Source organism: Micromys minutus (assembly GCF_963924665.1).
Source record: "Micromys minutus genome assembly, chromosome: 10".
NCBI classification, from domain to species: domain Eukaryota; kingdom Metazoa; phylum Chordata; class Mammalia; order Rodentia; family Muridae; genus Micromys; species Micromys minutus.
In genome coordinates this window covers 618,702-634,835 of record NC_137979.1, presented here as the reverse complement: position 1 = coordinate 634,835, position 16,134 = coordinate 618,702, and positions in this window count along the sequence as shown.

Genomic DNA, 16,134 nt, shown 5'->3' with positions numbered 1-16,134 from the left:
CTCAGAGCCATACTGGCTGGTCCCTAAACCTCAACTATCTTAAATACAACAAGATGGACTGAGACCACATCTTCCTGAGGAATGTCTAGAGACACCTAGAAAAGCACCTTCCATCCACAGAGCTCTGTACACCTAGATTTCCTCCTGGGTAAAATAGCATTCATGTTTGCTCATCTTCCTGAAGAATCTGCTGTGAAGAAGACCCTGAGTCATTTACTCATATGCACCAAATATGCTAGGGCATCTACTTTTAAGCTCACTTGTGGAGGATGTTACATGGCCTCAGATTCCAAGTTCTAGATTTTAGGGTTTTTTTTTTTTTAATTGGTAAACCATAAAAACAGGATTAAGCCTGCCTAGTACATTATTAACTTTATTTCTGGTCAGAAGATTCTCTAATTTCCTGTCAGAGAGGAAAGAAGGCTGCTACCTGTTTTGAAGATACTAATAACTTTCATGAAGCCACCATAAGCTCAGCATTCAGGCCTGGGGATCCTGCAATAGTCACAGCAACAGTGTCTGCACATAGAGGAGATAAGAAAATCAATGTTGCAAACTGGTAACCAAACACTGAAAATTTTGATGAATGTTAGACAATTTTAGAATGTATAAAACCCATGAGACATATTTTACTTTTATATATAAAAGTAATGGTCATGGTACTAATGGTTCTGTTCCTGTAGAGTTCTACTGAGATATGGTAATATACATGGGCGTTCACTGTTTCACACAGTGGGCTACCATCTTGACACAAGCTCACTATCATTGATTCATCTCACAGGGTGTTTATGGCCTACTTTCTCATAAATTGAAGGGGACAGATAGTAAAGACTAATGGCTTTTCACATTTTCAAAGGTAACTTTTACATTCCCAAACCACAATCAGGAATTCATCTGAGTAAAAAGGTAAGATCTACTATGCAGTAAGAATATTTCTGGTGGCTAGAAATTCTCTCTGCCCCCCCCTTCTTTTTTTTAGTATTGTTTTGCTTCACATGTTTGAGAAGAACACTTGAGTCATACTAGACCTCGGAGTTGTGGTTCCCTGTTGAAGCCATACCAGTGAAGATCCTACAGGGAGACTGTGGAGGGAAAGAACTCTGTGTTTCCAGAGTCACCACAAGCATTAATTCTCACCTCTCTTCTCAGTAGCCACTTGCTATCAAACACTGTATCACGCCTAACATCCCTGTGGCAATCAGAACAACTTCTGACATGTATGGTTACATTTACACAGCTAGCTTCCACCAACCCTGAAGCTAAGACTTTTAGAAGAGATTTCTGGTAGAGTGGTGGTGGCCACTCCTTTAATCCCAGCTCTATGGAGGCAGGGGAGGCAGATCTCTGAGGTCGTCCAACATGGTCAAGAGTGAGTTATAGGACAGCCAGAGATACAAAAGGAAACCTTTTCTCACAAAGCCTAAACAGGGAGAGAGACAGAGAGAAAGAGAGAGAGAGAGAGAGAGAGAGAGAGAGAGAGAGAGAGAGAGAGAGAGAGAGAGAGAGAGATTTTTCTGGGTTCTTCTGTGTTCCATCTGCCTGATATTTTTACCAGGATACTTGGAAAATGTGTTGATTTATGGCCTTTTCCCCCATACTATAACACTTGACATCAACTCTTCCATAGTGGATCCCAGTACTCACTCCTGATAAACTAGCCTACCTCATGTTAGTAAACCTGGTCACTCCAAGTTGGGTCACAGTAATTCCTTAGTTCCTTTGAAATAAGAGCTATGTATATAGTGTTGTTTCAGGCAGTGCATGAACATGCCAGGGCACACATGTGGTCTGAGGACAGCCATGTGGCAACATGTTTTCATTCTAATTGTACAGCCTAAAGCCAGGCAAACATCAATGTCAATAAGGAGTTTTGAACATATTTTGTATTGCAATGCAGTTATTACTAATAAACTGACGATAGAGGAATATGAGTCACCACAATAGGGATATTGTAAAATATCCAATATTGCGTAAGCAGCTTACATGGATGGGTAAGTAATCAGCTAACAAATAAATTCATAAACAATGAGAAACATGGTAAATATATAACCAGACCATGGCATGTCCCACTGACAACCCTAGCTCATAGCTCTCTGAAGGAGCAGGGAGCCTAATTCCTTACCCAGAGGTTTTGCAAAGCCCCAGTTATCTGGCCTCTACCTAGGACTCAAATTTGCTATCCTGACCACATGGGCTTTCTTCCCAACTCAGGTCTTTTATAGGAGTTGTTCTGCCTTGTTCTCTTCTTCCTTAACCCATAGCTTTCACTTTTTCTCCTTTCCTACTGATACCTGCCTAAATGTCTGGGACATGCTCTTCTGGATCCCCTGCATTCTAAAGCAGCCTCCTGCTCCTCTTCTGGATTTCAGTTCCTCGTGGCTATCATGTTTTTTGATTCTATGAATGAACATTAGGATGGGTGTGATAGCCTGTTCTCCACAATCTTCCCTCCTCTTTAGTACCATAGAGTAGAACCTTGCTTCTTCATGATGTTTTTTTTTTTTTTTTTTTTTTTTTTTTTTTTTTTTTTTTTAGCAGAGCTAACATGAATTTAATAAGGAAAAGTGAAAAAGAGCTCCCAAGAGTAGAGGGGCCCCAGTAAGGAATACTAGAATACTCAAAAACCCTGTTTCATTTTGTTTTTGAGAAAGGGTTTCCTCTGTGTGTGTTTGTCTGTGTGTATGAATACAGTTTTAGTCACATGCACAAACACACACACACACACACACACACACACACACACACACACACACACACACACACGAACACACATATACACACATGTCTTGGCAGGAACTCACTAAATTTTCCAGTAAATACTCATGCACTTTTCATGCCCCACATTCAGAATGCTAAGATTACAGGTGTGTGTCACGGTGCCCAATCAGTAGAACTGTCTCCAATGAGGATGGAATTATATATAAGTTGTGTGAAATATTGTACCCACTAGTGACTGATTTAGGACTTGGAATGTAGCTACTACAAAGGAGTAAAAGTAATTTTTGACCCTGAGTCTCTATATGTAGCCCTGACTGTCCCGGAACTCACTATGTTTACAGGTCTGGACTCAAAACTCACAAAGATCTCTTGCCTCTGACTCCCAACTTTGAGTAAATATTTTATTTTTCTACTGAATTTGATATTAATAATTAAGCTATTTCAGGTGAATATAATGTTGGATGGCACACAACTATACATTTTATATTTCTTTGAGGTAATTTAAGTTTGGAAAGAAGGGATGAACAAATAGAAATCTGAGGGAATTAGGAGAGACAACTCCTTCAATAAGTATTAGAAGGATAAGAGAACAGGAGGAAATTTCTTAAAAATTGACATGCGAGAATTAGCAATGATGGCTCCTATCTGTGTGTACAGTATGCATAAGACTATGGCAGGAGGATTACGATGAGCTTCAGAAAAACCTAGACTACATATTAAGTACCAAGCTAGCCAATGCTACAGAATAACAACCCAATCGATAAGGTGAAGAACAAGATGTAAACCAGGCCTAGTGGTAAACTTCTGTAATTTTGGCATTGGTGAGGTTGAATCAGTATGATTGACAGTTCTGAGCTAGCCTGGGCTACAGAACAGAAACAATTAAAGAAGCAAAACCAAAGCAAGTGACAGGATAGGCTAAGAGCTGAAGGGGAGCAGGTGGAGAGGAGATGGAATCAGCAGTGAGTTTGTGAAGAAAATGGGAGCTGAGGCATCAAATAAGCAAATCCTAAGTGTTGGTTTCCCCACACTAGCCCATGGGATCCCATGAGACCAGATACTGAGCCCTAACATTTGCAGAGGACATAGTACAGTGTAATGTCTTATTGTTTTATTTGTTTCCACTGTAATACACTGACTCCTGCTGGCTGGATATGAATGAGGGCACACCCTGGACTCAGGAGAAGGGTAGGAAACCCATCTCTGGAGTATTTCCTCTTCTTCCACCTTGAGGATTCCACATCAAACTCAGCTGACCAGGCATGTACTCCTCTGAGCTTTGGATGATGGAATTTTTGTTAACTCCAGTTTTGCAATCTTCCTGAGTCACTGCATTATAGAGTCAACTTTGGCATCCCCTGAGGTTACTCACCACCTGCAGGGGAGCACTGCCAGATGACAGGACTCAGTGACCATCACTGAATTCCCAGGTCCTGACTAAGGGGCTCCTTTGTGGAAAAGTAAGGATAGCATCCTGCCAAAGCACACACTCAGGGGAGTCTCCTAATTGCTTCCTACAGCCCTCTCTGCAGTAGTTCTCCTGCCACAAAGAAGGTATTTTAGCAAAGCTGAAGATGGTTAGTCATCTAGAAAGAGCTGTGAGTGGAGAAGTAAGAGGGAAAAGGTCCAGATGCAGGAGAGTGCCTGTGTCAGAGGAGAGGACAGGGCAGAGCTGTAATAGTGAGGAGCAGCAATAGAGAAGACCAGGGGGCAGGGAAGGGACAGGCCTCAAGAGTCACTTTGTGAGAACCCTCAAGGACACTGAGAGTCACTGGTGGTGTGTGGTGGTCACAGGAACTGGTGCCCTCTGAGGACTGCTGTGACTGCTAGGCTGACAAAAAGAGGACACCTTAGAGTCTTTGTAGGAGTTCACTGTGGAAGAGATAAGAGAGAGCAACTTAGTCAAAGGAATCAAGTCGCTGAGACTGTGGACTCAGAAGGTAGAGCAAAGTGGGCTTTCTATATACTGGGTCTTCCTATAGATGAGTTACTCAGGCCTGAACTGTGCATTAGGGGAGGGGCTATCAGCACAGGGGAAACTGCAGAGTTTGGAGGAGATAGCCTGGGTTATTTACATGTTGAGTACGAAATATCTTTGTGTCCTAAAGAAAAATATCTAGGTTAAAGATACAGATTGGGAAGAACTGACTTAGAAATGGTCTTTGAAAGACAGAAGCCTGAATTAGGTACTCTGGGAGACAAGGTGTTGAAGGAAATGGCCCTGCTGAGGCTTTTATCTTATTTATTTATTTAATTATTTATTTATGCTGAGGCAAGGCCCTGGGGCCTCCTGCAGATGGTCTTTCATGAAAAGGCAATAGAGAAGAGGTGCCCACACATAGCCAGATGTAATCCAATTGGGCAAGAGGAACATAAAGATGACAAGGGGGTCCTGAAAGTTAGAGCATACAAATTCACAGGTGTGAGCAATATTTCTACCCATGGCTACAAAAATCAGGGCTAATAAACCCAGGGCAACGAGTGGAAGGAGGAAGAAACCAAGGCAATAATTGGAAATCCAGAGGCTTTTAAGTTGCTGTGAATTTATGCTCTAAGCAGCTGATGTCTAAGCAGCTGGATGTGGGCTCGAGATCCCTAAGGCTGTTTGACCTTGACTGGGTAGAAAAACTTGCTGAAGGTGGAGGGATAGAATGCAGACCAGCACAGCCAAAGTTATCTCAGGGTATCTTAGATCTTTGAATAGCCATCAGCTACTGAGATCAGCTTCTAACCATCTCTTAACTTTTAGATAAACCTTGAAATGTAGAGGGGTTGGCTTCAGCTAGCTTCATCTGTGCTGAGGCTGGGGTGGCAATAAACTAGATGTCTCATGACCAAAAATCCCTTTGCTTCACTGTAGCTCCCATATAATGGCCCACCAGTGTGGTTAGTTGGTTGATTGGTTGCTTTGTTTATTTAGTTATTTTGGTAGAGTCTCACTGTAGCCCAGGTTGACCTGGAGCTCTTTTCTATCTCAGGTTGGTCTCTCACAAATAGAAATCCTCCTTCAGAATGCAGGGATCATAGGCGTGACCCAACACACCCAGTCCCACCTCTGTGTTTTGTTCACACACTGATCCTGGGCACACTTATTTCTGGGACAGTCAAAGTTAGATTGGCCTGGAAGTACAGGCCTGTAACCACAGATTCTCAGGAGGCTGAGGCTAAAGGATCATGATCATAAGGCCTGTCTAGGCTACCTGAGCAACTACTTAAGACCCTGTCACTAAATAAAAAAAATGAGAAAATGAATTTGGATGACTGGAGTTTGAAGAGAGTAGCAGAGAGACCCCGGTTTTCATCTTTTACAAGCACAATAATGAGTAAACACAAATAGATAAACAAACAAACAAACAAAAGAGCCAGGTGTGATGGAGCATCCAGTTACTCCAGAACCAAGAGGCAAAGTCCTACAGATCTTTGTGAGTTCCAGGCCAGGCCAGCTTGATCTGCATAGTAACCTCCATCCCAGAGAGAGATGAGAGAGATGAGAGATGAGATAGACAGACAGAGAGAGAGAGAGAGAGAGAGAGAGAGAGAGAGAGAGAGAGAAGGAAAAAGAAGACAGATTGGGTAGCATAAGAAATAGTCTTTTTTAATTTTAATGCAAACTCAAGTAGCAAGGTTAGCCTCTAATTGACAGTATAGCAAAGTTGGGTTTGCATCATTCCTACATCCTCTGTCTCCCAAGGGCTGGAATTGCCGGAGTAAGGATTATAAGTATCAACATCCTGAGACTTTGATATTCTAAGGATAGAATGAGCAGTCTAGAAGCTGGGGTCCAGCTTAGGTGGTAGACAGTTTGACAGGCAAGCAGGAACCTTGAGTTCAATCTTCCTCATCAGATACACTGGCTATGGAGGTGGATACAATTGGGCAAAGGAGGATCAGAAGTTCCAGCTCATCATTGGCACAGATTCCTAGAAAATCCTCTAACACAAGAGGCCCTGTCTCAAATACAGCAACAGTAAGAACCGGTCACAGAGGTTCATGTATGTAATCTAAGAACTCAGTGGAAGACTGCAGTGAGGTCTAGGCCAATGAGATTTCACAACCATGCTGTAAAAATCCAACGAGAGTTCATTCTGATGTATTTCATGCACTGTCTGACTCATGGCTAATTTTATAAACTTCACAGTTTAGGTGGGGAAGAGACTTGGGGGAGGGTTCTTTGGAGCATGAAACCACACAGAGGTAAGGGGAAGTACCAACCGAACAGGAAGATGGCCCAGAAGGAGGAAGCTTTACTCTAGGAGAAGACGGCATTAAGGCTGCTTGACATAATTATATATGTTTAAAAATATCTTCTGAAGCTTTCCTCTAAATATCTTCCTCAACACAGAAAGGACTAACTGATGACACAGTCACTTAAACAAATCAACTCCAAGCTCTGAAAGGTGTCCCCTTCCCCAGACTGACCACACCCTCCTCTCTCCAACATTCTAACTAAAACAAAACTTTCCTACTTCTGCCCTTGGCAAGTCCACAAACCTAACACAAAACCTCAAATCCCAGCAGACAAATTGAAGCTCTCAATTTAACTCCAAACAAACATGCCTTACAAATATTTTTACTTTGCAAACAACAAAAGTCAATGAACAAGACTGCAAATATATCTATGCCCTCAACTTCCTGATCTCATTATATTAGACAAATTTGCATACTACCTACAGATGTGGGTCTAACTATATAGGGTTTCATCTAAGAGTACCAGACTATTGACTACAGTTTTATTTTTATAACTTATATTAACTTCAAAGGCGTTAATAGCTCATCTATAAAAGTCCGTTATTCCACATAAATGAGAATCCACCTTCCAAGAATCTAAATAACTCTATTGAATATTAAATTGCCCAAATGTCTAAAGACATATGGTTGTCCTAATGTTCCACATAGAATCCCACATCATCCCAAATGCAAACCCACATGGTACCTCTGTATCATGGAGCACTATCCTCATTGCCTCTCACCAACACGAGCCAGCAGAAAGCAATACTTACCAATTAGGAGAGAGCAACAGCTTCTTGTTAGTCTCTCCTTCTAATCCTCTGCTTCTGATGGACTCTCCTAGAGCTGCTGATAAAGAGGAGTCTGTCCCAGAATTCCAACCTTATCTTTTGGCCACACCTTCAAGAGTTTTATTTGAAAATCGAGTCTCTCTAGTTGTACAATCCTTTTGCCAGATGGTATCTATTCAACTTAAAGAGCTTATAACAAAATACTTAAACTAGCACTCAGGAAAGCAGAGGCAGGTGGATCTTCTGAGGTCAAGGTCAAGCCGGTCAGTGAGATCTTCTCCCCACAACAAACAAACAAAAAGCTAACTTTCTGCTGGGCAATCTCTAAAGCTTCAGCCAAGGTCTTCACTTGAGTTCAGACTCCAGGTCTGGAGATCATGCTGACTTTGAGAAGGTTCCTACAGAAAGAGACTTTGAACCACTGCACCAACTTTCTCAATTGTAGATGAAGAAACTGAAAATCAGAAAGAGGAATAGAATATAGATAGAAATCAGGGAACCTCCCAGTGCAGAAGTGAAAACTGTGTAATTATATACAATGGTGTGTCATTCAACTAATATCCTCATCAATATTTATTTGCAGCCCATATTAATAGTGAACACTTCAAGCAAACAAACTTAGAGTCTCTTGTTTGCAGAAGTGTGGGAAGAGGTTGCCAGCTTTCAAAGCAGAGCTTTCCCATGTCCTAATGCTTCCACAGTTAGGCAGTTATATAAGACAAGAAATTGGATATGATTATTTTCTGTTATCGCAACTAGAAAGTGCTACATTGTTCAAAGCAAATTCTTCCAGAAGGTCCTACCCATTTACAGGGCTTCTTTTGGGCCTGAAATCAAATAAATAATTAAATAAACCAAGCAATGAGTTCTGGGCAATGTCACAAGTAAGTCTGGTGCGAAAACTTCTGAACCATGGCCATCTGAATGAGTGTAAGATGTCGTAACCATACCTACTTAGGGGAAGGCAGACAGGTCAGGGAGATTTAACATTAGGTTTTACCTAATGAAGTTAGGATAATCATTTCAGTTTGGATTTGGAGTGTTGTTTTTCTGTCTTGTTTTGTTTTGATATAGGGTCTCACTATGTAATTCAGGTTAGCCAGAAATCCTGTGTAGCACAAGGTGTCTTTAAACTTCCCATCCTCTTGCCTCCCCTAGTGCTGTGTTCTCAGGTTTGTGCCACCACCCATGGGTCTCTGCTGTGCTGAGGATCCAACCGAGAACTTCATACATGCTTGGCAAGTACACTAAAACTGAGCTACATCCCAACCAAGATGGTCCACTTACAAAGAACTGTCTACACTCAAATCAAGGTGTCCCACAATTCTTAGACACCAAGCTGAACAGCACTTGCCAGGAACAGCTATCTAAAATGTGTGCTATGTTTTGCTGAATTTTTAGTCAGGGCTTATGACTTAAAATAAAGTTGACTCTGCTTATTAACAATGTGTGCTTATAGAGAATGTCAACATTTCACTGGAATTCTGTGACTTGAAAATAACTCCAAGAAATATAATTTTCTGAAAAGTGCAAAACAACTATTTCATAAGAACCTAATTTTGGGAAAACATGAGACAATAACCACATGTTTACATGCATTTGTCTAGAGGCAGAAATGTGAAGAACCAAACCCGAACTCTTCATTGTATATGTATATGTATGTAAATATATGGAAACAGATTTTTTGTTTGTTTTTAAATTTCTTTAATAGTTTTAGTGTGTGTGTGTGTGTGTGTGTGTGTGTGTACACATGAATGCCATGTGTACACCATGTGTAATCATTCCCTTGGAAGCCAGAATAGGGCATTGAATGCCCTGTAGCTAGAGTAACAATACATTGTAGCTTCTTTACTTTGGAGCTGGAAAATTAAATTACGTCTACAAAGGAGCAACACACACTCCAGCTAAATCTCTCTAGCCCCAAGTTAAATGTTTTAAATAAAATTAAGCAAGGGGTAGCAAGAGCACACAGTCTTAAGCTTTGCACTGAATACAGACAGGAAGCTAGCTGAGCACCAACTCTGAATACAGAGAGGAAACCAGCTGAGCACCGACTCTCGGTTCCTACTGTGCATGCAGTTGCTGCCAGCATGGATTCCACCATGAAGGACTGTATCCTCCAACTGAGAGCCAAACTGCCCATTTCTTTCTTAGAAGAATTAACAGTAAATATTTTGTAAGGAAAAAAGAAACCCATGTGGACAGCAAATATCCAAAGTATGTATAGTTACAAAGTAATTAACATGATTTTATTTTCTCAACCTAAGAATACTATTCTTTCTTTTCTCTGCCTTTCTTCCTTTGTTTCTTTCTTTCCTTCCTTCTTCTTTTAGCAAGACAGATTGTCCTGGAAGGACACTAAGCATGTGGAAGAATAAGAGCATACAAATGCCACATGAGGAAACATTTTTCCCCTCTACAAAGTAGAGTAACACAATAAATCACTGAGGGTCTAGGGTGGAAATTAGACCCTGTCACATGAACTCACCAATTGCTGTTCAATGGAGCCATCTCTATGCAACAAGATGCAACAAGAGTCACTTGCATTTTGTAGAACTAATTAAGCAAACATAACAGTAAAGAATTCTACTTCTAGAGAGGGAGAAAAACCAAAGAAAGGGTCAAGAAGGCCTTCCCAGTGTCTTTTAGCATACAGTGGTAGCATGTCTGCTCCATGCTTAGTGTGTCTTGATGAATGCTTGGCTATGAAACTTTTCCTACTACATTCTAGCTTTTCCTTTCTTTTAAAAACAAATTTCCTTTTGTGTGTGTAGAGAATTTCCCCCATCCGGGTGTATGTGCACCACATGAATACCTAGTGCTAGAAGAAGCCAGAAAAGGAAGTTAGTAATCCACAGAGACCAGAGCCAGAGTGGGCAGTAGCATTTGATTCTCTGGAAGAGGTTTGGTTTTCAGGGATAAGGGACTAAGGATCATATTTCACATATCAAAGCAGACTTGAACCCCAGGTTCTACCAGCATCCCTTAGTCACTATCTGGCACACCCTGCCCTGAAATTCCCAGTGCAGGAGCTGGGATACCTTTCCCCAGAGGCTCCTCCCTATTGAAACCAGTCATTTTGGTTTCTCGGTTCTATTCATCTCCCTCTCTGCAAATGGGCCCTTTTTCTCTTTCTCTTTCCCCTACCCCCACTCTTCCAAGAGTAGCTTCCCAGTAAACCTGACTTTATGTAAATCTAATATGGTTTGAATTGGCTCATTTCACCTGAGGAGAAATAACCTATCAATACCCAGTTAACCTGCTCTCCAGCACCCTCTTTCATGGGATTGCAACACGGCAGGCATGTGCTTGTCCTTCCAATCACAGTTCACATACTCATTCTGTGCCAACGATGAGTCAAACATTGTGTGGGTTCCTAAGGCATAACATATTAGAGTTTGCCTTCAAGATAAGAGTTTGTTTAGGATAAACTACCCATGAATTACAAGGAATACAGATGAGAAGGTTGTTTTCTGGACAACAAATGTAAACCAGAGACTAAAAGGTATGAGGTAAGTCCAATGGCTGCCAAAGAGAAGCGTCCTGAGAAAGGGACTAGGCATGGAATAGGTGCAGGGACCAGGAGAACTCGGGTTATCTCAGAAACAGGCAGAGAGCCAGCATGACTGAAGCAGAGAGGACAGGAAGGGGCTGGGAAAGGCAGGATTGAGACAGTGGCTGAAAGGGCCTGAACAACGCAGCAGGTGGATCCTTGTGATGATCCTAGAAAGTTTGGGCTGCCACGGGAGGAGAATGGACTCTTACGAGAGGCCCCAGGCAGGACACTGATTCCTAGAAGGGGGTGGGGGGAGGAGAGAGGAGAATGAGGATCAAAATCACTGGGATTCCAAGGGAAAACTGGTGGGAACTGCTTGGCCTCTATGATTTGCTTATCTGATCAGTCTTTGATTTGTTTGATCAGTCTCCAGCTCTGCTCCTCATGCACCAGCCTCCTGACTGCTTGATTGAGGGTGTGTACCTCACATCAGTTTAGCTGTATTCTTCATCCAAATTAGACAGCAAAACCATACTGAAGGGCCTGTGCTGGAATAAGAATACAATTTTCTAGGGACTGTTGACTAAAACCAATCAGTGCAGCTGTCCACTTACTGACGAGGTTTTCTAAATGTTATTGTTCTGTACTCTCAGTAACCAGAGCAACACCATACCTTTTGACACATTTGCTGACTTTTGTCAACCTGCATAGATCTTGTCTTCTGGAACTGGGATCTGAGGACCTGGAATAATGGTGTGGCTTACAGTCTGATGCTACAGACAATCTTACTTCCATTTCACTGAACATTTATACACGAATGTAAAAAAAAGGGGAGCAATAATCCAAGAAAGGGTGCTCAAGTTAAAAAAAAAATCAAGATCAGAAAAACACGTCAATAAATGTCAATAAGCACATACTAATTATTAACAGAGCAGCCCTTTCCCAGAATGTTCTTAGGACAGACTGATCTAAACACAGGTGCCTGGCACTTCCTCAAGATTATATCTGGGAAAGCATGGCAGCAAGACGGAGGCCGTTTCTGGGTCTAGGTTACACTGACCAGACTGGACTCTGCAGCTATGTTCTGACATCCCACAAAAAATAAAATGTCTTATACATCGAATGCAAATGTTATCACAGGAAGTATGAAGTCACATCCATGAGCAATCCAGGGGACAAAGTGCACCTGAGGTAAAAGGCCCTCTCTCTGCCCTTTCTTACTGGAGCTTCTCTCACAGTTCCCCAACGCATTTCTCACCATGAGTTATTCTTTTGACAGTGTTCTTCACCTAGAACTTCTTCCCTTTACTGCATAGTAATGCCCATAGGCTTTTTTTAAAAAAGAATATTTCTTGTATGTTTGAAATAAGATAAAGCAAAAATGAACTATTTGTCTGTACAAGATGGTTTAACAGAACATGAATTGGTTCTATCTAACACTACAAATACATCTAAATAAAGTGTGCTATCCAAGAGAAAAATAATAAATAAAATGGAAGTTAAAATATGCAATAATTTAGGAGTTGGTAGAGAAACAATGCCTTATAAGAGCTGTACTGTTGACACAGAAATTGACTCATACCCCCATGGCTGCTGAGCGCCTTGATATGTAGCACATGTAAAAGGCACACTGAATTACTAAGACATACAAAGAAAGAGGATGAGCTCTCCTTACTGATTTTTCTCTTTATTCTTGACATGACAGGACTGCCAGTGCATTGAGTTTAAAAAAAGTGAATTCTTAAAAATCAGTGTGCCTATTTTCATTTTTAAAACCATATGTGTGTGTGTGGGGGGGTGCCTTTGTGTATGGAAACTTGTACATGCACATGCTGTCCAGAAGAGGGAGTCTGATATCCTCTTCTATTTACTGTATCTATTTCTATGAGACTGTGGTCTGGTCTCCTCAGATGTAAAAATCCATCACTACATGACCATGTCAAAAATTGCTCATTATTCCAGGCAACCTTTACTGTAAAGCTGTTTGAAGAAGTTGAATGCACAGCAGAACTGCACTGACTGAACTGTGTAGGGGTTTGGCTGTGTCAGTGGTGACTCCAAGAAATTACCAAACATCTGAGTGTAAATTGCAGGTGTGGTATGAGTGAATCACAGGCAGATGGATCTCTGTGAATTCAAGGACAGCCTGGTCTACCAGGTGATTCTGAGGTCTGTCAGGGCTACAAAGTGAGAATTTGCCTAAAAATAAAATAAAATAAAATAATTAATGGTAAAATATCCAAATAACTCATGTTTTCTCAGCTAGACTGGAATATCATGCTCTAGTGATCCTTCTGTCTCTGACCCTTTCTGAGCTGCAGTTACAGGTGTGTGCATGATGTCTTGTTTGTTTTGGGGGTGCTGGGATCCACATTCTGGGTCTCAGAATTGTACAGCAAATGCTTTGAACTACTGAGTCAGGTAGCAAGCCTGCCTTTTTTGTTTCTTTTAAATATAGATAATAGAAAAATTTAAAAAAGGAACTGCTTATGTGGTTCCCGTTGTATTCGCACTGGACAGTGCCAGTCTAGAAGTGCAAAGCAATTAGACAGATGGCTCCTGGGCTGTGTACATGATGAATGGAAAAGACAGAGAATGGGGGCACCAAAGCCCAGTGTAAACTTAAACTCTACTGCATTTTTGTTTGGTTGGCTGATGTTTCTTGTTGTTTTGAGCAGTCTCGTGTAGCCTGAGCTAGCCTAGAACTCTCAATGTAGCCAAGGCTGACCTTAGACTATGACTTTTCTGCCTCTGTGTACAAAGTACTATATTTTAAGTATGCAACACAATGCTTATCTTTTTTTGATGTATATTATTTTAATTTTAATGGCTCAGTGTAGATTAGCACAGCTTTTTATCTTATTTATTTACTTATTAATTTTGTACACATGTACAAAATATATATACATGTACACACACATACATACATATATATATATATATATATATATATATATATATATATATATATATGTACATATATATATATCACTTCTGTCTCCAATATGGGTGTGTGTGTACCCACATTCACTTGATGTAGAATCCTGAGACCCTTACCCACAGGGACCAGAAAAAGATGAAATCCCTCAAAGCTGGAATTACAGGCAATTGTTGGGTGTCTAACAGGGGTGCTGAGGATCAAGAGATTTTAACTTCTGTGCCATCCATTCAGACCCCATACTATATATTTTTCAATTTGATTTTTTTTTTAGTGCTGTAAATCAACACAAATGTTTTGCACATGCTAGAAAAGCATGCTACCATAAAGCAACATTTCTACTCTTGGTCTCCTGAAATGGGTTCTTGCTATGTAGACTAGGCTGACATTATACTAGCAATCTCCCTGCCTAGTGCTGGAATTATACCACGTGCTAGAATTATAGTCATGAGCAGCCACACCCAGCTAAAGGGTTCAAACTCGAGGAACCAATTCTAGGACTACCAGTAAAGAATGTGGCTCAGTTAACAGTGTCACGCCACTTCTTTTGTTTTGATCAAGATTCCATGGTGTGTTTGCTGCAGACGTGAGAGGAAACTGGATGACTATGAGGATACATGATTTTGCTGAAGAAGCAAATAATTTCAGGACAAAAAGTTGAACAATAACAACAAGGGACATAAACAATCCAACAAAATTTGTATCTTCTCAGGTCTTTGTAACACCCATTTTTGAGAAAGTAAATAAATGTAGAATTTACTGGAATGTGAGACCCTAAAGACACAGAAATGGCTGAAGTCAGACTCAGAGACTTTCCAGTCATCCCAAAGCTATGAGATCCCACCTGTGCCTGAAAAATAAAAATAATGGCCCAGAGTAATTCTCAGAAAAACCACAGAATATACTGACTGATAGCCACCTGGCCCTCTAGAAAGCCCTAGATAGGGTCCTGCAACATGTCATAATTAGCTCATGCTCTACTCACCCAATCCTGAGAAACAAAACAAGGACAAAATCCCACAGAATTTTCTGGCTGACAGCCACAAGGTCTCATAAAATAGACTCAAATATACATCATCAGCCTAAACCCCTTTATCTAATAAATACAAAGGTCACTATAACCCACCAATGTGACATTACCACTCCATGTTGTTGCTGATATCTGCCCACTGTAAAGAATAAAAGATGTGTGCTTTCTGAGTTTGGGGTTGACTTTCCTTGCGAGGATGAACAATCCCATATGTATGGAAGTAAACCTCTTGTTATTACAGCAGTCTGTCGTCTAATTGTGTTCTGTGGGTCATGATCCTGAGCTAAAAATCCTTGGGGTCTTACAACAATATGAGAACATAATCAAGTGACCAAAAATATACCACCATGGAACTTCTAAACTTGATAAACAAATTCAACAAATTTCCTGGCTATAAAACTAACTCAAACAAATCAGTAGCCTTCCTTTACTCAAAGGATAAACAGGCTGAGAAGCAACACCCTTCACAATAGTTACAAACTGTATAAAATACCTTGGTGTGACACTAACCAAGGAAGTAAAAGATCTATATGACAAGTCTCTGAAGAAATAAATTGAAAAAGACCTCAGAAGAGGGAAAGATTTCCCATGCTCATGGATTGGCAGGATTAATATAGTAAAAATGGTCATCTTGCCAAAAGCAATATACAGATTCAGTGCAATCCCCAACAAAATTCCAATTCAATTCTTCATTGAGTTGGAAAGAGCAATTTGCAAATTCATTTGGAATAACAAAAAAACCCAGGATAGCAAAAGCTATTCTCAACAATAAAAGAACATCTGGGGGAAATCACTATTCCCAACCTCAAGCTGTATTACAGAGCAATCCCAATAAACCTGTATGGTATTAGTACAGAGACAGGCAGATAGAGCAATAGAATTGAAGACTCAGAAATGAAACCATACACCTATGGTCACTTGATCTTTGACAAAG